General features: G+C 35.9%; 1 pseudogene; it reads right to left on the minus strand.

The window, feature by feature from the left end:
• LOC112770056 (uncharacterized) overlaps window positions 1-27,020 on the minus strand; it is a 61,648-nt pseudogene extending 34,628 nt beyond the window's left edge.

Here is a 27,020-nt window from a genome sequence, read left to right on the forward strand (position 1 = left end):
TAACCATGTGCTTGTGGCGTGAAGGTGTCAAGTGAAAACTTGAGACTGAGTGGTTAAAGTTGAGATCCAAAGCAAAAAGAAGAGTGTACTTAAGAACCCTGGACACCTCTAATTGGGGACTCTAGCAAAGCTGAGTCACAATCTGAAAAGGTTCACCCAGTTATGTGTCTGTGGCATTTATGTATCCGGTGGTAATACTGGAAAACAAAGTGCTTAGGGCCACGGCCAAGACTCATAAAGTAGCTGTGTTCAAGAATCAACATAATTAACTAGGAGAATTAATAACACTATCTGGATTCTGAGTTCCTATAGATGCCAATCATTCTGAACTTCAAGGAATAAAGTGAGATGCCAAAACTGTTCAGAAGCAAAAAGCTAAAAGCCCCGCTCATCTAATTAATACTGATCTTCATAGATGTTTTTGGAATTCATTGTATATTCTCTTCTTTTTATCCTATTTGATTTTCAGTTGCTTAGGGACAAGCAACAATTTAAGTTTGGTGTTGTGATGAGCGGATAATTTATACGCATTTTGGCATTATTTTTAGTATATTTTAATTAGTTTTTATTATATTTTTATTAGTTTTTAAATAAAAATCACAATTCTGTACTTTACTATAAGTTTGTGTGTTTTTTTGTGATTTCAGGTATTTTCTGGCTGAAATTGAGGGACCTGAGCAAAAATCTGATTCAGAGGCTGAAAAAGGACTGCAGATGCTGTTGGATTCTGACCTCCCTGCACTTAAAGTGGATTTTCTGGAGTTACAGAAGCTCAATTGATGCGCTCTCAATTGCGTTAGAAAGTAGACATCCTGCGCTTTCCAGAAATGTGTAATAGTTCATACTTTGCTCGAGATTTGATGGCCCAAACATGCGTTCCAAGTCAGCTCAAGAATTCTGGCGTTTAACGCCGGAACTGGCACAAAAGCTGGAGTTAAACGCCCAAACTGGCACAAAAGCTGGCGTTTAACTCCAAGAAAAGTCTCTACATATGGAAGCTTCAACGCTCAGCCTAAGCACACACCAAGTGGGCCCGGAAGAAGATTTCTGCATTAATTACTGATTTCTGTAAACCCTAGGCTACTAGTTATCTTTAAATAGGACCTTTTGCTATTGTATTTTCATCTTTTGATCATCCTAGAATCATGTTTTGATGATTGAACCCTCTTTGGGAGGCTGGCCATTTAGCCATGCCTAGACCTTGTGTTCTTACGTATTTTCAACGGTGGAGTTTCTACACACCATAGATTAAGGTGTGGAGCTCTGCTGTTCTTCATGAATTAATACAAAGTACTATTGTTTTTCTATTCAACTCAAGTCTATTTCTTCTCTAAGATGTTCATTCGCACCCAAGAACATGATGAATGTGATGATTATGTGACACTCATCACCATTCTCACCTATGAACGCGTGACTGACAACCACTTCCGTTCTACATGAACAAGCTTGAATGTATATCTCTTGGGCTTCTGATCTAAGATTGGAACCTTCGTGGTATAGGCTAGAATTATTGGCGGCCATTCCTGAGATCCGGAACGTCTAAACCTTGTCTGTGGTATTCTGAGTAGGATCTGGGAAGGGATGACTGTGACGAGCTTCAAACTCGCGATTGTTGGGCGTGTGGCAGACACAAAAGGATCAATGGATCCTATTCCAACATGATCGAGAACCGACAGATGATTAGCCGTGTGGTGACAGCGCATTTGGAACATTTTCACTGAGAGGACGGGAAGTAGCCATTGACAACGGTGATGCCCAACATAAAGCTTGCCATGGAAAGGAGTATGAATGATTGGAAGAAGGCAATAGGAAAGCAGAGGTTCAGGAGGAACAAAGCACCTTCATAAGCTTATCTGAAATTCCAACCAGAGAATTACATAAGTATCTCTATCTTTATTTTATGTTTTATTTATATTTTAATTATCAATTCTCCATCACCATCTGAATTCGCCTGAATGAGATTTACAAGGTGACCATAGCTTGCTTTAAGCCGACAGTCTCCGTGGGATCGACCCTTACTCACGTAAGGTATTACTTGGACGACCCAGTGCACTTGCTGGTTAGTTGTGCGGAATTGTGATAAAGTGTGATTCATGTTTAAGAGCTCTAAGTCCTTTGGCGCCATTGTTGATGATCACAATTTCGTGCACCAATGCCCAAGGACAATTCCTTCAGTCACCATACATTTTTCCCAGTTTAAAACTAGGTTAGTCTCTTGGCATCTTTTCAGAACAAGTGCTAAATGGTCAAGGCAGGAGCTGAATGAGTCTCTAAATACTGAAAAGTTATCTATGAAGACTTCCAATAATTTCTCTACCATATCAGAGAAGATAGAGAGCATGCACCTCTGAAAGGTTGCAGGTGCATTGCACAGACCAAAAGGCATCCTTCTGTAGGCAAACACTCCAGAAGGATATGTGAATGCTGTTTTCTCTTGGTCCTGAGGATCTACTGCAATTTGGTTATAGCCTGAATAACCATCCAAAAAGCAGTAATATTCATGACCTGCTAGTCTCTCTAGCATCTGGTCTATAAATTGTAAAGGAAAGTGATCATTCCTGGTGGCTGTGTTGAGCCTTCTGTAGTCAATACACATACGCCACCCTGTAACTGTTCTTGTAGGAACCAGTTCATTTTTTTCATTATGAACCACTGTCATACCTCCCTTCTTGGGAACAACTTGGACAGGGCTTACCCAAGGGCTATCAGAAATAGGATAAATAATCCCAGCCTCCAGTAATTTGGTGACCTCTTTCTGCACCACTTCCTTCATGGCTGGATTTAGCCGCCTCTGTGGTTGAACCACTGGCTTAGCATTGTTCTCCAATAGGATCTTGTAAATGCATCTTGCTGAGCTGATGCCCTTAAGATCACTTATGGACCACCCAAGAGCTGTCTTGTGTGTCCTTAGCACTTGAAGTAGTGCTTCATCATCCTGTGGATTTAAAGCAGAGCTTATGATCACCGGAAAAGTGTCACCTTCTCCCAGAAATACATATTTCAGGAATGGTGGTAGTGGTTTGAGCTCGGGTTTAGGAGGTTGTTCCTAAGGAATTTTCAGAGGCTCTTTTATTTCCTCTGAATCCTCCAGATCAGGCTGGACATCTTTAAAGATGTTTTCTAGCTCTGATTCGAGACTCTCAGCTATGTTGATCTCCTCTACCAAAGAGTCAATAAGATCAACTTTCATGCAGTCTTTAGGTGTGTCTGGATGCTGCATGGCTTTGACAGCATTTAACTTAAACTCATCCTCATTGACTCTCAGGGTTACTTCCCCCTTTTGGACATCAATGAGAGTTCGTCCAGTTGCTAGGAAAGGTCTTCCTAGAATGAGAGTAGCACTCTTGTGCTCTTCCATTTCCAGCACTACAAATTCAGTCGGAAAGGTGAATGGCCCAACCCTGACAATCATGTCTTCAATCATGCCTGATGGGTATTTAATGGAGCCATCAGCAAGTTGGAGACATATCCGGGTTGGTTTGACTTCTTTAGTTAAACCAAGCTTTCTGATAGTGGATGCAGGTATTAGGTTGATACTTGCCCCAAGATCACATAAAGCTGTCTTGGTGCAATTACCCTCTAATATGCATGGTATCATAAAGCTCCTGGGATCTTTAAGCTTTTCTGGGAAGCTTTGCAGAATGACTGCACTGCATTCTTTAGTGAGGAGAACTCTTTCAGTTTCTCTCCAATCCTTCTTATGACTCAAGATCTCTTTCATGAACTTGGCATAAGAAGGTATTTGCTCAAGTGCCTCTGCAAACGGAATCTTTATTTCAAGAGTCCTGAGATAGTCTGCAAAGCGGGCAAATTGCTTATCCTGCTCCTCTTGGCGGAGTTTTTGAGGATAAGGCATCTTGGCTTTGTATTCCTCAACCTTAGTTGCTGCAGGTTTATTTCCTACAGAGGTGGTTGGAAAAGCCTTTTTAGAGGGGTTGCTATCAGCACTTGTGTGTGTCTGATCCCTCACTGGCGTTTAAATGCCAGGGTTGGAAGCTGGATTGGCATTGGACGCCAACTTCTTACCTGTTTCTGGCATTTAAACGCCAGATCTGAGCTTCCATTGGGCGTTTGACACCAGCTCCTTGCCTGTTCCTGGCGTTTGAACGCCAGAGTTATTCCTCTCTGGGCTCTTACTGCCCTCAGAGGGATTTTGGATAATATTTTGCTCATCCTCTGTCAGTTGTTCTTTTCTTGGCTTTCTGCTGCTCTGAAGTGAGGTATTTAATGTTTTTCCACTTCTTAATTGAACTGCCTGGCACTCTTCTATTATCTGCTTTGATAATTGCAGTTTTGTCTGATTCAATTGTGCTTCCATATTTTTATTAGTATTTTTAGTGTCTTGTAGCATCTCCTTAAATTCTGCTAGCTGTTTTGTTAGAAAACACAATTGTTGATTGAATTCAGCAACTTGTTCTGGAAGACCAAGTTTGGTAGATACTGCTTCGGCTTTTTCTTTTATGGAGGACCCACTACTTATCTATAGATACTGATTTCTAGCAACTATATCAATAAGCTCTTGAGCCTCTTCAATAGTTTTTCTCATGTGTATAGATCCACTAGCTGAGTGGTCTAGAGATACCTGAGCTTTCTCTGTAAGCCCGTAGTAGAAGATGTCTAATTGCACCCACTCTGAAAATATTTCAGAGGGGTATCTCCTTAGGATCCCTCTGTACCTCTCCCAGGCATTATAAAGAGATTCATCATCCTCTTGTTTAAAGCCTTGGATGTCCAGCCTTAGCCGTGTCATCCTTTTTGGAGGGAAATATTGATTTAGGAATTTGTCTGATAACTGTGCCCATGTTCTTATGCTTGCTGTGGGTTGGTTATTTAACCACCTCTTAGCTTGATCTTTTATAGCAAACGAAAATAGTAACAGCCTGTATACATCCTGATCTACCTCCTTGTCACGCACTATGTCAGCAATTTGCAAGAACTACGCCAGAAAGTCAGTAGGTTCTTCCTGTGGAAGACCAAAATATTGGCAATTTTGCTGCACCATGACAATGAGCTGAGGATTTAGCTCAAAACTGCTTGCTTTGATGGGAGGTATACAGATGCTACTCCCATATGCAGTAGTAATGGGGTTAGCATATGACCCCAGAGTCCTTCTTGACTGTTCATTTCCACTTAGATCCATGATGGAGAAAGGGAGATGTTGTGAATTGCAAGTAAAATATATTTTTATTTTTATTTTATTTAATTAAAAATAATCGAAAAAATGAAATAAAATAAAGTAAAATAATTATAAGACAAAATATAGATTTTGAAAATTAAAAAAAAGTGAATTAAAAAGAAATTTGAATATTGAATTAACTAATTAATTGAAAAGATTCGAAAATTTTTTAATATGATTTTCAAAAAAAGATTTGAATTTTGAATTTTTAAAACTAAGATAAGACAAAATATAAAGTTTTAAAATAAAAATCTGAATTTTTAAAGGAAAATTTCGAAAATCAATTAGAATAAAAAAGGAAAATATTTTTGAATTTAATGAAGAAAGAGAAAAATAGTAAAAACGACACCAAACTTAAAATTTTTAGATCAAAACAAGGAAAACAAACAAGGAAGCTTTGAATATCAAAATGAACACTAAGAGAGACTAATAAAATAAAAGAAAATTTAGGAAAATAGGAACACAAAGGACACCGAACTTAAAATATGAAACTAAACTCAAACAGAAGACTAAATTATGAAGTTATTGGTTTTGAAGATTTTCGAAAATAATTTAGAAAAATCAAATAATGATTTTAAAATTTTAACCAGAAACAATAATAGAAGACTCTAAACCAAAAAGAAAGAGAAATTTTTCCTGATCTAAGCAGCAAAATAAGCCGTCAGTTGTCCAAACTCGAACAATCCCCGGCAACGGCGCCAAAAATTTGGTGCACGAATTGTAAATCACACTTTTCACAACTCATACCACTAACCAGAAAGTGCACTGGGTTGTCCAAGTAATACCTTACGTGAGTAAGGGTCGATCCCACGGAGATTGTCGGCTTGAAGCAAGCTATGGTTATTTTGTAATTCTTAGTCAGGAAATCAATGATAAGAGTGATTATATTTATGAAGAGTAAAAAGCATAAATTAAATAGTACTTGTTATGCAGTAATGGAGAATATGTTGGAGTTTTGGAGATGCTTTGTCTTCTGAATCTCTGCTTTTCTACTGTCATCTTCTTCACGCACGCAAGGCTCCTTCCATGGCAAGCTGTATGTTGGTGGATCACTGTTGTCAATGGCTACCATCCGTCCTCTCAGTGAAAAAGGTCCATGTACATGGCTAATCATCTGTCGGTTCTCACTTGTGAAGGAATAGGATCCATTGATCCTTTTGCGTCTGTCACTACGCCCAACACTCGCGAGTTTGAAGCTCGTTGCAGTCATCCTTTCCCGGATCTTACTTGGAATACCACAGACAAGGTTTAGACTTTCTGGATCTCAAGAATGCTGCCAATGGATTCTAGCTTATACCACGAAGACTCTGGTCTCACGGATCTGAAAGTTCTGTTGTCAGGAGAGGTGATCAGACTCATGAGCCAGGAACCCAAGAGATATTCATTCAATCTAAGGTAGAACGGAGGTGGTTGTCAGGCACACGTTCATAGGTTAAGAATGGTGATGAGTGTCACGGATCATCACATTCATCATATTGAAGTGCGAATGAATATCTTAGATAGAAACAAGCGTGTTTGAATAGAAAACATAAATAGTTGCATTAATTCATCGAGACACAGCAGAGCTCCTCACCCCCAACAATGGAGTTTAGAGACTCATACCATCTAAGATACAAAGTTCAGATCTAAAAATGTCATCCGATCCAAAATAAATCTCTAAAAGTTGTTTAAATACTAAACTAGTAACCTAGGTTTACAGAAAATGAGTAAACTACGATAGATAGTGCAGAAATCCACTTCCGGGACCCACTTAATATGTGCTGGGGCTGAGACTTGAGCTTTACACGTGCCTAGGCTGTTTCTGGAGTTAAACGCCAGGTTGTAGCCTGTTTTGGGCGTTTAACTCCAACTTGTAACCTGTTTCTGGCATTTAACGCCAGAAAAGAACATGGAACTGGCGTTGAACGCCAGTTTACATCGTTTATCTTTGAGAAAAGTATAAACTATTATATATTGTTGGAAAGCCCTGAATGTCTACTTTCCAAAGCAATTGAGAGCGCGCCATTTGAGCTTCTGTAGCTCCATAAAATTCACTTTGAGTGCAGAGAGGTCAGAATCCAACAGCATCTGCAGTCCTTTTTCAGCCTCAGAATCAGATTTTTGCTCAGGTCCCTCAATTTCAGATAGAAATTACCTGAAATCACAGAAAAACACACAAACTCATAGTAAAGTCCAGAAATGTGATTTTTATTTAAAAACTAATAAAAATATATTAAAAACTAACTAAATCATACTAAAAACTACATAAAAACAATGCCAAAAAGCGTATAAATTATCCGCTCATCACTTTCACGAGAGGAGAAGAGTGATCTGAAGACCTGACCTGCATCCATTTCATCTATTTCTTTTTTGGAACGACCAACAAGGCCCAACTTGCGAAGCAGGCACCTACGGAACCCAGCACAATTAAATCACGTTCTAATTCATGCTACCAACTCGGCTCGGCCGACCATTCCATGAGCGCCCGCAATTTGCTGAAAACCTGCTCCATTTTGTAAAATAGAGACAACACGCGTTAACAAAAGATGCATAGAAAAAAATATCTGTAAATCTGTATGAACTTCCATCTATACAGTAGCACGACCTAAAATAGTAAAGAGTTCAAAACAGATTCTGTTAGAATTAGCTAACTATTAGTTACACTTTGTTTGGATATAGGAAAGAAAATGAAAGGAAAGAAAATAAGAGGAAAGAAAATGAGAAAAAAGAATTTGGAAGAAAAAATAGTTATTTGTGTGTTGTTTGGATGAAGAAAAAATGGATAGAAAGAAAATATAGACCGAAAAATTTTTTGTGTTTGGATGGAAAGAAAAGTGAAAGAGAAAAAATTATAATAGTTTAAAATTATATTAATATCCTTAAGTATTTTGTTTTCTTTATTAATCAAATGATGAATTTGTAATTTCACTAACTTTTATCCATTTTCCTTCTATTTTCATCTCATCTATGGAGAGAAAATTTTTTTATGGAACCATCTCATATTTTTTCTTTTCACCAAATTTTCATTCCCCATCCAAACAACAAAAACTTCACTTTTTCGCCCTTTTTCTTTCTTCTCATTTTCCCCACTTCATTTCCTATAAATCCAAACAACCCCTTAAGTTTGTTGTCGTGTGTATCGAGTTATAGCTACTCTGCTAGCATTATGTATAAATAGAACTCCTTATTATTTGTAATAGAGTAGTTCATGTATTTCAATGTTCTTTAGTTCAGTTCAAAATACTTTTTTCACTCTTTTATGCGTCATTTCTATTTATGCATTCTCTAAAGAACAAGTTCCTTGTTCTTCAAGTTATCAGGTTTTCATGTTTCTTTTATGGTAACCAGAGCCAAAGTTCTTATTGATCCATAGCATCTCATGCTAATGAATCTCCATCTTCAATAAACATGGCTGTCAATTCAAACAATAGCATCTTCAACAATTTAATTTTAACACAGTTTCTTACTCAAAGGCCATTCAATCCGATTCAGGATAAACTTTGTGAGAATAATCCCAAGATATGAGAATAACAAGCTCTTACAGCCATAAGAGGACAATGTTTACAAGATCATTTACACAAAAAAAAGATTCCACAACATTATAAAAATAAAAATATCAAAGAACATATATTGAATCTTAACAATACACTCAATGGATTCAAGATGATCAAAATCTTATATCATGGTTATTGACTTCGATGGATTCGGTCTTCAAACCAAAAATGGTGGGATGCACCTACAGTTATCAAATCTTGAAAAAGATACCAGATTATTTTCAAGAGTCAACAAAATTCAGAATTAAACAATTGAAAAATCAGTTGAAAGGAATAAGAAATAAGGTCTTTCAGCATCAGATTACATTTCCAAGATCAAAACAATTGTAGATTTTCTAGCAACTCTTGAAAAATACGTCAAAACTGAAAAGCAAATACAAATTATTTTAGAAGGATTAATGAAGACTATCAAATGCTTGTTACAACAATCAATGCAAAACTAGAAACATTTACCCTATGTGAGGTTCAAACTCTCTTGTTAACACATGAGGATACACGAAAAGTTTAGAAAAACAAAAATTACAATGGTTCAAGCCAATCTTACTCGATCATCATATCCTACCATACCAAATTTCAATCATGGCAATGGAGGGCATAGAGGAGGTAGAAATGGTGGTAGATTCTAAAGAGATGGTAGATCATTCTACTAATCTCTAAAACCACCGTGTCAAATATGTAGAAGAATTGGCCATATTGCTTGGCACTTCTTTCACATATTTAACTAAGAAATACTACTATCTTCTCAACATCAATAATCAAGATTTGACTCCTTTGGCACTAATTCATCACCCTCTTCAGTATCACAAAGCAGTCCTACAACTTCTACTCCACCACCACCAGCATCATCTTTTCACAATCCATCAGCATATTTGTTGCCCCTTCTTCCATCACTGACCCTTCTTGGTATTCCGATTCATGTGCTTCATACCACATAACACATAATCCTTCAAATTTGCTCTCTAGATCAGAATACAATGGTCCTGATCAGATGCAAATTAGCAATGGAAAAGATATCTATTAAACCACTCTTCCACCTTAACCCATGACAACAATAAAGACGTCTCACGGTCCACAAATTCAGCCCAACAGAATACACAAATTAAATTATAATTTGCTCTTTATCTTATCTTATAGTTATCTTTATCTTTATCTCTATCTTATCTTTATCTACTTTTATCTTTCATAGGCCAATACTCTATATATACTTAGTTTTACCTTCAGAGTTTACAATTCATTCAATCAACAATCAATAAAATTTCTTCATCTTCTTCTTTCACAATCTTTTATTTTCCTATTCTTTCACAATTTTATTATGGTATCGGAGCTCCTCTTGAGCTCTGCTGATATCCATGGATCAAGGAGAAAGGGCACACCAACAACTTCATCCGAAGCCTCTTTTGGACCTTTCGTCAGTCCAACACTTTTCTTTCATGGCACTTCCTTTCAATGAAGAAGCTCGTCCTTCGAACCAACTTGAGCTTTTGCCAAATCCAACTACTCATTATCTTTGTTCTTTCAATACCTTTTCTACTATTAACAATTCTTCAAATCGAGATTCATTCTTGAATACTTGGATCACTGATTCTGGTGCCACAGATCACTGATGAGCGGATAATTTATAAGCTTTTTGGCATTGTTTTTAGTATGTTTTTAGTATATTTTAGTTAGTTTTTATTATATTTGTATTAGTTTTTAATTAAAAATCACATTTCTGGACTTTACTATGAGTTTGTGCGTTTTTTTGTGATTTCAGGTATTTTCTGACTAAAATTGAGGGACCTGAGCAAAAATCTGATTCAGAGGCTGAAAAAGGACTGTAGATGCTGTTCGATTCTGACCTCCCTGCACTCGAAGTAGATTTTATGGAGCTACAGAAGCCCAATTGGTGCGCTCTTAATTGCGTTGGAAAGTAGACATCCTGGGCTTTCCAGAAATATATAATAGTCTATACTTTGCCCGAGATTTGATGGCCCAAACCGGTGTTCCATGTCAGCATAGAAATTCTGGCGTCAAAATGCCAGAACTGGCATAAAAGCTGGAGTTAAACGCCCAAACTGGCACCAAAGCTGGCGTTTAACTCCAAGAAAAGTCTCTACACATGAAAGCTGCAATGCTCAGCCCAAGCACACACCAAGTGGGCCCGAAAGTAGATTTCTGCATTAATTACTTATTTCTGTAACCCTAGGCTACTAGTTATCTATAAATAGGAACTTTTACTATTGTATTTTCATCTTTGGACGTTTAGTCCTTAGACCTTTGAGGCTGGCCATTCGGCCATGCTTAGACCGTTATCACTTTTATATTTTCAATGGTGGAGTTTCTACACACCATAGATTAAGGTGTGGAGCTCTGCTGTTCCTCATGAATTAATGCAAAGTACTATTGTTTTTCTAATCAACTCAAGCCTATTTATGTTCTAAGATATCCATTCGTTCTTCAACATGATGAATGTGATGATCCGTGACACTCATCACCATTCTCACCTATGAACGCGTGTCTGACAACCACTTCCGTTCTACATGCAAACAAGCTTGAATGTGTATCTCTTGGGTTTCTAATCTAAGATTAGAACCTTCGTGGTATAGGCTAGAATCAATTGGCAGCCATTCCTGAGATCCGGAAAGTCTAAACCTTGTCTGTGGTATTCCGAGTAGGATCAGAGAAGGGATGACTGTGACGAGCTTCAAACTCGCGAGTGTTGGGCGTAGTGACAGACGCAAAAGGATCAATATATCCTATTCCAACATGATCGAGAACCAACAGCTAATTAGCCGTGCGGTGACAGCGCATTTGGAACATTTTCACTAAGAGGACGGGAGGTAGCCATTGACAACGGTGAAACCCAACATAAAGCTTGCTATGGAAAGGAGTACGAATGATTGGAAGAAGGTAATAGGAAAGTAGAGGTTCATAAGGAACAAAGCATCTTCATACGCTTATCTGAAATTCCTACCAATGAATTACATAAGTATCTCTATCTTTATTTTATGTTTTATTCATATTTTAATTATCAATTCTCCATAACCATTTAAATCTGCCTGACTGAGATTTACAAGATGACCATAGCTTGCTTCAAGCCGACAATCTCCGTAGGATCGACCCTTACTCACATAAGGTTTATTACTTGGACATCCCAGTGCACTTGCTGGTTAGTTGTACGGTGTTGTGACAAAGAGTTGAGATTACAATTGTGCGTACCAAGCTGTTGGCGCCATTGATGATCACAATTTCGTGCACCAAATTTTTGGCGCCGTTGCCGGGGATTGTTCAAGTTTGGACAACTGACGGTTCATCTTGTTGCTCAGATTAGGTAATTTTATTTTAATTTTAAGCTTTTTATTTCTTATTTTCGAAAAAAATACCAAAAAAAAATTCAATAAAATCATAAAAACCAAAAATATTTTGTGTTTTCTATTTGAGTCTTGTGTCAATTTTTAAGTTTGGTGTCAATTGCATCTTTTTAACTTTTCTTAAAAATTTTCAAAAATTCATGCATGTGTTCTTCATGATCTTCAAGTTGTTCTTGATGATTTTATATGTTTGATCTTTAATTTTTATTGTTTTGTGTCTTTTCTTATTTTTCATATGCATTTTAGATTTATTAGAGTCTAAATTGAAAATTTCTAAGTTTGTGTCTTGCATGTTTTTCTTTTCACAAAAAAATTTTCAAAAATAAGTTCTTGGTGTTCATCTTGACATTCAAAGTGTTCTTGGTGTTCATCTTGACATTCTAAGTGTTCTTGCATGCATTATTAGTTTTGATCTTAAATTTTTATGTTTTGCATCATTTAGTTGTTCTTCTCTCTCCTCATTAAAAAGTCAAAAAAAAAAATATATCTTTCCTTATTTTACTCATAAATTTCAATTTAAAAATTCTATCTTTTCAAATCTTTTTCAAAATCAAATCTTCTTCAATTTCCTTTTTATATTTTTGAATTCTTGCTTAAAATTTTTCAAAATCTTCTTCAAAAATCAAATCTTTTTAATTTCCTTTTCAAATCTTTTTCAAAATAATTTCAATCATTTCAATCATATCTTTTTCAAAAATCAATTTTCAAAATCTTTTCTAACTTCCTATCTTTTCAAATTTGATTTTCAAATCTTTTTTTTCAATTAACTACCTGTCTTTCTATTTGATTTTAAAAATCTTCTATTTCAATCATATCTTTTTCAAAATCACCTAACTAATTTTCTCTCTCTAATTTTCGAAAACTCCTTCCCCCTTTTTCAAAATTCTTTTTAATTAACTAATTGTTTTAAATTTTAATTTAATTTAATTTTTCTTTTTTTGAATTCTAATTAATATTTAAAATAAAAACAAAAAAATATTTTTATTAATTTTCGAATTTTTCTCTTCTCCTTCTTCTATTATCCTCTTCTTCTACTCACATGAAGGAATCTCTATACTGTGACATAGAGGATTCCATACTTTTTTGTTCTCTTTTCTTTCATATGAGCAGGAACAAGGACAAAGGCATTCTTGTTGAAGCTAATCCTGAACCTGAAAGGACTCTTAAGAGGAAACTAAGAGAAGCTAAAGCACAATACTCTAAAGAGGACCTAACTGAAATTTTCGAAACAGAGAAAACAACTATGGCCGAACCCAACAACAACAATGCAAGGAAGGTGCTTGGTGATTTCACTGCACCAACTTCCAATTTCTATGGAAGAAGCATCTCAATTCATGCCATTGGAGCAAACAACTTTGAGCTTAAGCCTCAATTAGTTTCTCTAATGCAACAGAATTGCAAGTTTCATGGACTTCCATTGGAAGATCCCATCAGTTCTTATCTGAATTCTTGCAAATTTGTGACACTATCAAGACCAATGGAGTTGATCCCAAGGTCTACAGGCTTATGCTTTTCCCTTTTGCTGTGAGAGACAGAGCTAGAACATGGTTGGATTTACAACCTAAGGAAAGCCTGAACTCTTGGGAAAAGCTGGTCAGTGCTTTCCTGGCCAAATTCTTTCCACCTCAAAAGATGAGCAAGCTTAGAGTGGAAATCCAAACCTTCAGACAGAAGGAAGGTGAGTCCCTCTATGGAGCTTGGGTAAGATATAAGCAATTGATCAAAAGGTGTCCTGCTGACATGCTTCCAGAATGGAGCATCATATGTATATTCTATGATGGTCTGTCTGAGTTGTCAAAAATGTCATTGGACCATTCTGCAGGAGGATCTCTTCATCTGAAAACCCCTGCAAAAGCTCAGGAACTCATTGAAATGGTTGTAAATAACCAGTTCATGTACACCTCTGAGAGGAATTCTGTGAACAATGGGACGCCTCAGAAGAAGGGAGTTCTTGAAATTGATACTCTAAATGCCATATTGGCTCAGAACAAAATATTGACTCATCAAGTCAATATAATTTTTCAGAGTCTGAATGGATTGCAAGCTGCATCCAACAGTACTAAAGAAGCATCTTCTGAAGAAGAAGCTTATGATCCTGAGAATCCTGCAATGGCAGAGGTGAATTACATGGGAGAACCCTATGGAAACACCTATAATCCTTCATGGAGAAATCATCCTATCTCTCATGGAAAGACCAACAGAAGCCTCAACAAGGCTTCAACAATAATGGTGGAAGAAATAGATTTAGCAATAGCAAGCCTTTTCCATCATCTTCTCAGCAACAGACAGAGAATTTTGAACAGAGCCATTCTGGCCTGGCAACCATAGTCTCTGATCTATCTAAGACCACACTAAGTTTCATGAATGAAACAAGGTCCTCCATTAGAAATTTGGAGGCACAGGTGGGTCAGCTGAGTAAGAAGATTACTGAAACTCCTCCTAGCACTCACCCAAGCAATACAGAAGAGAATCCCAAAAGAGAGTGCAAGGCCATAACCTTACCTGGTGTGGCCGAACCTGGAGAGAGTGAAAAGGCAGTGATTCTCAGTGAGGAAGACCTCAGGGAACGTCCACTGACCAGTAAGGAGTTCCCCTTTGAGGAACCAAAGGAATATGAGGTTCATACAGAAACCATAGAGATTCCTTTGAACTTCCTGTTACCATTCATGAGCTCTGATGAGTATTCTTCCTCTGAAGAGGATGAAGATATTACTGAAGAACAAGTTGCTAAGTACCTTGGAGCAATCATAAAGCTAAATGCCAAGCTATTTGGTAATGAGACTTGGGAGGATGAACCCCTCTTGCTCACCAAAGAACTGAATGACTTGACTAGGCAGAAATTACCTCTGAAGAGACAAGATCCTGGAAAGTTCTCAATACCTTGTACCATAGGCACCATGATCTTTGAGAAGGCTCTGTGTGACCTAGGGTCAAGCATAAACCTCATGCCTCTCTCTGTAATGAAGAAGCTAGGGATCCTTGAGGTACAAGCTGCAAGAATCTCACTAGAGATGGCAGACAATTCAAGGAAACAGGCTTATGGACTTGTAGAGGATGTCTTGGTAAAGGTTGAAGACCACTACATCCCTGCTGATTTCATAATCCTAGATACTAGGAAGTGTATGGATGAATCCATCATCCTTGGCAGACCCTTCCTAGCTACAGTAAAAGCTGTAATTGATGTTGACAGAGGAGAATTGGTCCTTCAAGTAAATGAGGACTCCCTTGTGTTTAAAGCTCAAGGATCTTCCTCTGTAACCATGGAGAAGAAGCATGAAAAGCTTCTCTCAATACAGAGTCAAACAAAACCCCCACATTCAAACTCTAAGTTTGGTGGCGGGAGGCCACAACCAAACTCTAATTTTGGTGTTAAGAGGCCATCATCATGCTCTGAGTATCTGTGAGGCTCCATGAGAGCCCACTGTCAAGCTACTGACATTAAAGAAGCGCTTGTTGGGAGGCAACCCAATTTTACTTATCTATGTTAAATTTCTATTTTCCATTGTTATTTTATGTTTTCTGTAGGTTGATGATCATGTGAAGTCACAAAAACAATTGAAAAAGCAAAAAAAAAAAACTGAAAAATAGAATGAAAAATAGCACACCGTAGAGGAGAAGCCTACTGGCGTTTAAACGCCAGTAAGGGCAGCAGAATGGGCGTTAAACGCCCAGTCTGGCACCATTCTGGGCGTTTAACGCCAGAAATGGGCACCAGACTGGCGTTTAACGCCAGAAAAGGGCAAGAGGCTGGCGTTAAACGCCAAAAATGGGCAGCAACCTGGCGTTTAACGCCAGGATTGGCAGCAAGGGGCGTTTTGCAAGCCTAATTAGTGCAGGGATGAGAAATCCTTGACACCTCAGGATCTGTGGACTCCACAGGATCCCCACCAACCTCAACTCACTCTCTCTCTTCTTCACACCTTTTCATAATATTCTTCCCCAAATATCCTTCACAAATCACCTCAATATCTCTTCCCCAACAACCCCTCACCTATCAAAATCCTACCCTCTTCTCCATAAACCCTTCACCAATCCACATCCATCCATCATAAACCCCACCTACCTCACTATTCAAATTCAAACCACTTTCCCTCCCAAACCCACCCATACATGGCCGAACCTTACCCTCTCCCCACTCCTATATAAACCCATCTTCACCTCTTCATTTTCACACATCTTAAACACTGCTTCTCCCCCTTGGCCGAAACACTAACCCCCCTCCATCTCCTCTATTTCATTTTCCTCTACTCTCTTCCTTCTTCTTTTGCTCGAGGACGAGCAAACCTTCTAAGTTTGGTGTGGTAAAAGCGTTGCTTTTTGTTTTTCCATAACCATTTATGGCACCTAAGGCCGGAGAAACCTCTTGAAAGAGGAAAGGGAAGGCAAAAGCTTCCACCTCCGAGTCATGGGAGATGGAGAGATTCATCTCAAGGGATACATTTTCCTCCACAAAATTATTGGGAGCAAATTAACACCTCCCTAGGAGAATTAAGTTCCAATATGGGACAACTAAGGGTGGAACACCAAGAGCATTCTATCCTCCTTCATGAAATTAGAGAAGATCAAAGAATTATGAGAGATGAGCAACAAAAGCAAGGAAGAGACATTGAGGAGCTCAAGCACTCCATAAGATCTTCAAGAGGAAGAACTAGCCGCCATTACTAAGGTGGACCCGTTCTTTAATTTCCTTGTTCTTTATTTTCTGTTTTTCGAATTTTTATGCTTTATGTTTATCTATGTTTGTGTTTTTATTACATGATCATTAGTGTCTTAGTGTCTATGCCTTAAAGCTATGAATGTCCTATGAATCCATCACCTTTCTTAAATGAAAAATGTTTTTAATTACAAAAGAACAAGAAGTACATGAATTTCGAATTTTAAAACAGTTTAATTATTTTGATGTGGTGGCAATACTTTTTGTTTTCTGAATGAATGCTTGAACAGTGCATATTTTTGAATTTGTTGTTTATGAATGTTAAAATTGTTGGCTCTTGAAAGAATGATGGAAAAGGAGAAATGTTATTGATAATCTGAAAAATCATAAAAATGATTCTTGAAGCAAGAAAAAGCAGTGAATAGCAAAGCTTGCAGAAAAAAAAAGAAAAAAAAAAGAGAAAAAGAAAGAAAAAGAAAAAGCAAGCAGAAAAAGCCAATAGCCCTTTAAACCAAAAGGCAAGAGTAAAATAAAAAGGATTCAAGGCTTTGAGCATCAGTGAATAGGAGGGCCAACAAGAATAAAATCCTGTCCTAAGCGGCTAAACCAAGTTGTCCCTAACCATGTGCTTGTGGCGTGAAGGTGTCAAGTGAAAACTTGAGACTGAGCAGTTAAAGTCATGGTCCAAAGCAAAAAGAGTGTGCTTAAGAACCCTGGACACCTCTAATTGGGGACTCTAGCAAAGTTGAGTCACAATCTGAAAAGGTTCACCCAGTTATGTGTCTGTGGCATTTATGTATCTGGTGGTAATACTGGAAAACAAAGTGCTTAGGGCCACGTCCAAGACTCATAAAGTAGCTGTGTTCAAGAATCAACATGCTGAACTAGGAGAATCAATAACACTATCTGAATTCTGAGTTCCTATAGAAGCCAATCATTCTGAACTTCAAGGGATAAAGTGAGATGCCAAAACTATTTAGAAGCAAAAAGCTAATAGCCCCGCTCATATAATCAAGACTGATCTTCATAGATGTTTTTGGAATTCATTGTATATTCTATTCTTTGTATCCTATTTTATTTTTAGTTGCTTGGGGACAAGCAACAATTTAAGTTTGGTGTTGTGATGAGCGGATAATTTATACGCTTTTTGGCATTGTTTTTAGTATGTTTTTAGTATATTTTAGTTAGTTTTTATTATATTTTTATTAGTTTTTAATTAAAAATCAAATTTCTGGACTTTACTATGAGTTTTTGTATTTTTCTATGATTTCAGGTATTTTCTGGCTGAAATTGAGGGACCTGAGCAAAAATATGATTCAGAGGTTGAAAAAGGACTGCAGATGCTGTTGGATTCTGACCTCCCTGCACTCGAAGTAGATTTTCTGGAGCTACAAAAGCCTAATTGGTGCGCTCTCAATTGCGTTAGAAAGTAGACATCCTGAGCTTTCCAGAAATATTTAATAGTCCATACTTTGCTCGAGATTTGATGGCCCAAACCGGCGTTCCAAGTCAGCATAGAAATTCTAGCGTCAAAACGCCAGAACTGGCATAAAAGCTGGAGTTAAACGTCCAAACTGGCACCAAAGCTGGTGTTTAACTCCAAGAAAAGACTCTACATATGAAAGCTGTAATGCTCAGCCCAAGCACACACCAAGTGGGCCCGGAAGTGGATTTCTGCATTAGTTACTTATTTCTGTAACCCTAGGCTACTAGTTATCTATAAATAGGACATTTTACTATTGTATTTTCATCTTTGGACGTTTAGTCCTTAGACCTTTGAGGCTGGGCATTCGGCCATGCTTAGACCATTATCACTTTTGTATTTTCAACGGTGGAGTTTCTACGCACCATAGATTAAGGTGTGGAGCTCTGCTGTTCCTCATGAATTAATGCAAAGTACTATTGTTTTTCTATTCAACTCAAGCCTATTTCTGTTCTAAGATATCCATTCGTTCTTCAACATGATGAATGTGATGATCCGTGACACTCATCACCATTCTCACCTATGAACGCGTGCCTGACAACCACTTCCGTTCTACATGCAAACAAGCTTGAATGTGTATCTCTTGGGTTTCTAATCTAAGATTAGAACCTTCGTGGTATAGGCTAGAATCAATTGGCGGCCATTCTTGAGATCCGGAAAGTCTAAACCTTGTCTGTGGTATTCCGAGTAGGATCAGGGAAGGGATGACTGTGATGAGCTTCAAACTCGCGAGTGTTGGGCGTAGTGACAGACGCAAAAGGATCAATGGATCCTATTCCAACATGATCGAGAACCAACAGCTGATTAGCCGTGCGGTGACAGCGCATTTGGAACATTTTCACTAAGAGGACGGGAGGTAGCCATAGACAATGGTGAAACCCAACATACAGCTTGCCATGGAAAGGAGTATGAATGATTGGAAGAAGGTAATAGGAAAGCAGAGGTTCAGAAGGAACAAAGCATCTTCATACGCTTATCTGAAATTCCTACCAATGAATTACATAAGTATCTCTATCTTTATTTTATGTTTTATTCATATTTTAATTATCAATTCTCCATAACCATTTAAATCCGCCTGACTGAGATTTACAAGATGACCATAGCTTGCTTCAAGCCGACAATCTCTGTGGGATCGACCCTTACTCACGTAAGGTTTATTACTTGGACGACCCAGTGCACTTGCTGGTTAGTTGTGCAGAGTTGTGACAAAGAGTTGAGATTACAATTGTGCGTACCAAGCTGTTGGCGCCATTGATGATCACAATTTCGTGCACCAATCACATTGCATCAAATTTGTCTTGGTTTATTTCTTACACACAAATTTCTCCTATTATTGTTCATTTACCAAATGGTTCTCGAACTACTGTTTCTTATAAAGGCATCGTTCAATTTTCACCATCCTTGGTTCTTCATGATGTTCTTTATTTACCTCATTTCAACTTTAATATTATTTCTGTTTCAAAAATTACTTCAGCACTCATATGTGAACTCACTTTTTCATCTTCTTCTTGCACTCTACAGAGTAACAATTTGGGGACGATTGATTTGGCCAGAATGAGAGAGGGATTATATGTCTTTGAACCCAATGTCGGTAAAAATTCATCCACTACACACTACATAAATTCCATCCAATCTCCACCCATTACACCTTCCAATATATGGCATTTTCGTTTAGGACACCTTTCTGGGCAAAGACTTAATCATTTACATAAACAATTTCCTTTTATCTCTATGCATCATGACGAGGCTTGTGACATTTGTCATCTTTCTAAACAAAAGAAACTTTCATTTTCTCAAAGTTTTAACAAAGCCAATGCAAGTTTTGATTTATTACACTTTGATATTTGGGGTCCGTTTCGACAAAATTCTATTCATAATCATAATTATTTTTTTACTATTGTTGATGATTTTAGCCGTTTTACATGGGTTACTTTAATAAAATCAAAAGGAGAAGTACAAAATCAAATAAAAAAATTTTATTACTTTAATTGAAACACAATTCAACTCCAAAGTCAAAATTATTCATTCTGATAATAGACCAGAATTTATTTTACCTAATTTTTATGCTTCAAAGGGCATTATTCATCAACGTAGTTGTGTTGAAACTCCTCAACAAAATGGAAGGGTAGAACGCAAGCATCAACATATTTTGAATATAGCTCGTGCTCTTATGTTTCAATCTAATTTACCATCATCTTTTTGGTCTTATGTTGTTAGACATGCTGTTTATTTACTTAATAGAGTTCCATCATCCGCAATTAATTTTAAAACACCATTTGAGATTTTATTCAATCATCCACCAAATTATCATGACCTTAAAATTTTTGGATGCTTATGTTTTGTTTCTACCCAAATGGCAAACAGATCAAAATTTGATCCAAGAGCCAAAAAGGCTGTATTTATTAGCTTTCAATCTGGTTTTAAAGGGTATATTGTTTATGTTTTAGAAGATAAAAGAATTGAAATTTCTAGAAACATGATTTTTTATGAAAAGATCTTTTCCTTAGTCACAAAAAATGTCCAATTCTAGACACTCAGCCCAACATTGCCAAACACACCTTCTCAAAAATAAGATTCAGTTAGTCTTCCAGTTGAACCCTCACCTATACCCATTGACCCAACTCCACCTAGTTCTTTATTTTCTCCAACAACCTCTCCTTCTTCCTCACTATCATTTCCTAACCAAGTTGAACCCATGACCATCGAATCACTTTCAACACTAGACACCAGTCCACCATCACCTTCTCATCCCCCGTCACCTTCTTCACCGCCTGAGCAACCCCATCCTCGTCATTCCGACCGGCCTCACCGACCTCCAGTATATCTCTCTAATTACTTGTGTAATTCCTCTCTCATCTTTACAAATCAATCTCCCTCAAAGTGCAAGTATCCTTTATCTTCAGTCATGTCTTTTTCTTCTCTTTCATCTTCACATAAAAAATTTCTTTTATCTTTACATTCTGACGTTGAGCCAAAGTCTTTTAAGGACGCCAATCAATACTCTAATTGGCGTAGTACTATGAAACATGAGTTGGATGCTCTTGAGCTGAACAAAACTTGGCGTCTTGTTGATTGCCCTGCAGGGGTTAAGCCGGTTGGTTGTAAATGAGTCTATCGCATCAAACGCAAGCCTGATGGTTCAGTTGATCGATATAAAGCACGCCTTGTGGCTAAAGGGTTCACTCAAACTAAAGGTGTTAATTTCTTGGAAACTTTTTCCCCTGTTGTCAAGCCTGCCACCATCAGATTAGTTTTGGCATTGGCCTCTATGAAGCATTGGCCTATATATCAGTTGGATGTCAATAATGCTTTCTTACATGGGAATCTTTCTGAGGATGTTTATATGACTCTGCCACCCGGATTTATATCTCCTCAACCGAATCAATGCTGTAAGCTACTAAAGTCACTGTATGGTTTACGGCAATCTAGTCGTATGTGGTATGACAAACTTTCTCATCTTTTGCTATCTCATGGATATCAGCAGACCTCATCTGATTATAGTTTATTTGTCAAATTTATTGGTGATCAAATTTCTATCCTTTTAGTCTATGTTGATGACATTGTTCTCACTGGTAATTCTATTTCTGAACTTGCTGCCATTAAGTCTATTTTGCACCAACACTTCCGAATTAAAGACTTGGGCCCATTAAAATATTTTTTGGGTATTGAGGTTGCTCAATCAGAGAAGGAAATTTGCTTATCTCAGAGAAAATATTGTCTTAATCTTTTGGAGGATTCTGGTTTATTAGGTGCTAAACCTGCCTCTGTTCCAATGGATAGTACCACAAGACTATATCATGACAAAAACCCCCTGCTATCCGACCCTTTTGTATATCGTCGTTTGGTTGGCCGTCTTATCTATCTTACCACTACTCGACCGGACATCATGTATGCCACTCAACAATTAAGTCAATTCATGGCATCTCCTACTAAATCTCATCTTCAAGCTGCCAAACATGTGTTACGATATTTGAAAACTAGTCCCAGCAAAGGACTTTTCTTTCCAAGGGAATCAGAAATTCAGCTTCTCAGCTTCAGTGACTCTGATTGGGCCAGATGTCCTGACACTAGGCGATCTTTAATAGGTTATTGTTTCTTCTTAGGCAGTTCTTTAGTCTCTTGGAAGACCAAGAAACAAACCACCGTTGCCCGCTCATCCACGGAAGCAGAATATCGTGCACTTGCCAACACAACTTGTGAAGTTCAATGGATACTAAATGTGTTACAATTTTTACGCATCTCTCCTATCCGCCCACCAGTTTTATATTGTGATAATCAGAGTACTCTTCATATTGCTGCTAACCCGGTTTTTCATGAACGAACTAAACATTTAGAGGTTCATTGTCACTTGGTTTGACAAAAAGCTCAAGCTGGAGTGATGAAACTTCTCCTAATTCCCTCTTCTGGGCAACTAGCTGACATCTTCACCAAGCCTTTGTCTCCTCGACCCTTCCATCTTAATCTGCATAAGCTTAGTGTTCTTGACATCTTTCATCCTCCAGCTTCTGGGGGCGTATTAAACCACTCTTCCACCTTAACCCATGACAACAATAAAGACGTCTCACGGCCCACAAATTCAGCCCAACAGAATACACAAATTAAATTATAATTTTCTCTTTATCTTATCTTATAGTTATCTTTGTCTTTATCTCTATCTTATCTTTATCTACTTTTATCTTTCATAGGCCAATACTTTATATATACTTAGTTTTACCTTCATAGTTTACAATTCATTCAATCAACAATCAATAAAATTTCTTCATCTTCTTCTTTCACAATTCTTTTATTTTCCTATTCTTTCACAATTTTATTAGTATCCTTATTACACATATTGATCATGCGTTGTTATATTCTATAGACTCTAAGAGATGATTTTCACTACAAAAATTTATACATACACCTGAAATAACAAATAATTTAATTAATGTTAAGAAATTTGCAAAACATAATAAAGTCTATTTTCAATTTCATGTATCATATTGTGTTGTAAAATGTGAATTCACTCAAAAGATTCTTTTGTAGGGGTTTAAAAATAGAGAACTGTACAAATTTATCAATATCTGTGTTCCTCAATCAACATCTGATAATATGTTTCCTTCTTTATATTCTTTGCATTATTCTTTCTTTGATTTGTGGCATAAGAAGCTGGGCACTCAACCACCAGAATTAAATAATTAGCCTTAAAACAGTGTAACATTTCCTTGAAAGATATCAATAATACTAATTTGGAGTTGTTATTTAGAGTTTGTGAAAATTGTGCAAATACCAAAATGCATAAGATGCCATTTACTGGCTCTATTACTGAGTCTCACTCACCTTTACAGCTTGTGTTCTCAGATGTTTGGAGCCATGCACCAATTATTTCGCATTTAGGTTATAGGTATTATGTTACTTTCATAGATGCTTACACTAGGTATTTTTGTACATTTTTGTTAGTTAACAAATTTGAAGTATATCATGTTTTTCTTCAATAAAATGCATATATTGAAAACTTAACAAACTATAAGATTAGAGAACTTCAAATTGACAATAGAATTGAATATACCTCAAACTATTTTATTGAATTTTCACATAAAAAGGCATACATAATAGATTTTCATGCCCATATACACCTGAGCAAAATAAATTAGCTAAAAGAAATCATAGACACTTAATTGAAATGAGTTAAGCTATATTTTATGGTCAATGCTATGGTATAGATTGATAAAAATATTTATACCTATAGAAATAGGGTGGCTTAGTTTTTAAGTGACAAGTGGTAACTTGTATGCTATTTTTGCCAAGCCTAAGTCTAAAAACTGTTATATCTTTAATTGATAACTGACAACACATGAAATAATTTGTCTGCTTAAAATGTAATTAACAATTAGAATTACGTTCTTTTTATATTAAGCCAAACAAAAATCATACCAATCATAAATTTTAGCTAAAAGTCTAAAACAACTAAATATTAACTTTCTTCATTTTTTTTGTTGTTATCTCTTTTTTTTTTTTCAACATTTTATTTTATTTTTTTACATTTAAATATAACAAAATAAAATTTATTTTGATCAGAAAATAAAAATCTATCGTCGTCCTCTTCCTAGACTAGACAACCTCCTCCTTTTATTTCATTTCTCCTGTTTATGTTATTAAGATTATATCTATTATAATTATTTAGCATTTAAAATATTATTTACAAAAGAATTCTAATTTTTAAGTAGAATAAAATTTATTTGATATGAAACAATTATTTCTGTAAATAATTTGGTACAATTTTAAATAATTTGGTCTCATTTTTGTTAAATAATAAGTCTTTTAATAACTATTGATTGGTACACTAAATACCACTAATGTGATGAGCTGAAATGATAATGCACCAAAATTGTTTTATCAGAAGACAAATAACTCACTATTAAATTGATTTTTGTATTTATGAAAATAAATAATTTTTTTCTATACACATATAATATTATAATTTTTTTGAAGAATTAATTTAATTATGGTTTAATTATTTTATTAGTTTTTATAATTTCATCAAATTTGTAATTAAGTCTATATTTTTTTTAATTGGGTTCTTATACTGTTTTTAATTTTATAATTAGGTCCTTACCAATATAAAAATGTTAGAATTAACGAAATATTTTTTTAAAAATTGAGAGTACTTACAATTAAGAACTTAATTAAATCTTTGACCAAATTTTTTTGAGAAGAATATTTCATTAATAGTGTACCAATTAATAGTTATTAAAAGACTTATTATTTAATAAAAATGAGACCAAGTTATTTAATAGAAATAATTATTTTATATCACATAAATTTTATTTTACTTGAAAATTAGAATTCTTTTATAAATAATATTTAAAATTCTAAATAATTATAATAGACATAATCTTAATAGTTAATAACATACACAGAAGAGATGAAATAAAAAGAGGTTGCCTAGTTTAGGAAGAGGATGTCGATAGATTTTTATTTTTTGGTCAAAACAAATTTTTATTTTGTTATATTTAAATGTAAAAAAGTAAAATAAAATGTTGAAAAAAAAAAAGAGATAACGACAAAAAAAAAGTGAAGAAAGCTAACATTTAGTTGTTTTAGACTTTTAGATAAAATTTATGATTGGTCCAACTTTTGTTTGGTTCAGTATCTAAAAAAAATTAACTCTAATGGTTAATTACATTTTAAGCAGACAAATTACTTTATGTATTGTCAGTTATCAATTAAGGTATAACAGTTTTTGGATTTGAATTTGGTAAAATCAGCATATAAGTCACCACTTGTCACTTAAAAACTAAGCCACGCGGTTTTTATAGATATAGATATTTTTATCAATTTACACCGTATCATTCACCATATTTTATATAACCTCCACGCAACTTATATATTGGGATGAAGTTGTGATTTTTGCTACCTTCCTTATGAATAGACTTCCTAATCTGAATCTGTCAAATAAATTTTCTTATGAATTGTTATTCTCATACAAATCGAATTATTATATGCTAAGAGTTTTTGGAAGTGTTGAAAACGGAACCGGTCATCGAACCGTTTTAGCTACTAGTTAACTGGTTTATAGATTCAACCGGTTCGACTGTGGTTGAATCGAAAAAATCGTTTTCTAATAAAATAATAAATAAAATATAAATAAACACATTAAAACATAATTATAGTCTAATATAAACCTTAAAGTTGTAATTACATGTCCCTAAAGACCATTAGGAGCACCTTATATTCCCAACCTAAGTTCTCAACCGTTACCTCACTTATTCTAATTACTACCTGCATAGGTCTAAAGTTTTAATATGATTCATTGCTGCATCAAAATATCCCAAACAATTTAACTAAATCATCTCTTGTCTGCTTACTGTAATCCAGTACGTATTCCAGCAAGTCTTTATATGTTAAAAAACATTCTACCAATTTGCCCGGCTGAGCAATCTTTATATGTTTAAGTCTCCTATTCTTATTGCCCGGCTGTGCAGCCTTTGAAGTTTGAACATACCTACAACAATCATGAAATATAGAAATCTTAACAAAACCCTGAACATTCACTTCCATTGCAGCAAAATCTTAATTATTTTTTCCACAAAGATTGTTTTTTTCTTCATTGTACCAAACAATTTTTCTGAAGATTAGTCAAGCAGCTAACTCTAGGTATCCCTTCACTAGTTCCAGTCCCCATGAATATAATCTTTGCTTGATCACCAGGTAATTCAACCCCAATATCTCCATTTGCAGAAGCTGAAGTAGCAAATAGAATAAAGGCAAAAAATCAACACAAATTTCACCTAATCCCATATCAAATTAAGAATATGAACAATCCAAAAGCATAGTTCTAACTTCAATTAAATAATATCAAAGTACAATCATGCAATCAAATTATGATAATAAATAAATAAGTGGAACAAAATTGGAGAGTAGTTAGTTAGATAGTTACTGGATTGGAGGCGAGAGTGAATGGGAAGGAGAAGAGAAACGGAAGAGGGAGAGCGCCAACAGGAAGAAAAGGAAGAGCAAAATCAGTTCAGTAAACAAACAACATCCAAAATTATTCAAAATTATTCACAATTATTCAACAAACAACAAAATCCACTTTAGTAAACAAACCAAAATCAGTTTAGTTTCAGTAATCAGTTAATCACTAATCAGTAAACAACAATCAGTCATCATGTTGAATCACAGTTCAGTTTCAGTAATCACTCACTAGTCAATAAATCACAGTACAATTTAGCTCCCTCCAATCAGTTGAATCTTGAATCAGTTCACAGTTTCACACTGCACAGTTCAAAGAAAAAATAAAATAGGGAGACAGAATTTCAAAATTCACAGTTTCGGTGTTCATCAT

The sequence above is a fragment of the Arachis hypogaea genome, chromosome 18 (genome assembly GCF_003086295.3).
Source record: "Arachis hypogaea cultivar Tifrunner chromosome 18, arahy.Tifrunner.gnm2.J5K5, whole genome shotgun sequence".
Lineage (NCBI taxonomy): Eukaryota > Viridiplantae > Streptophyta > Magnoliopsida > Fabales > Fabaceae > Arachis > Arachis hypogaea.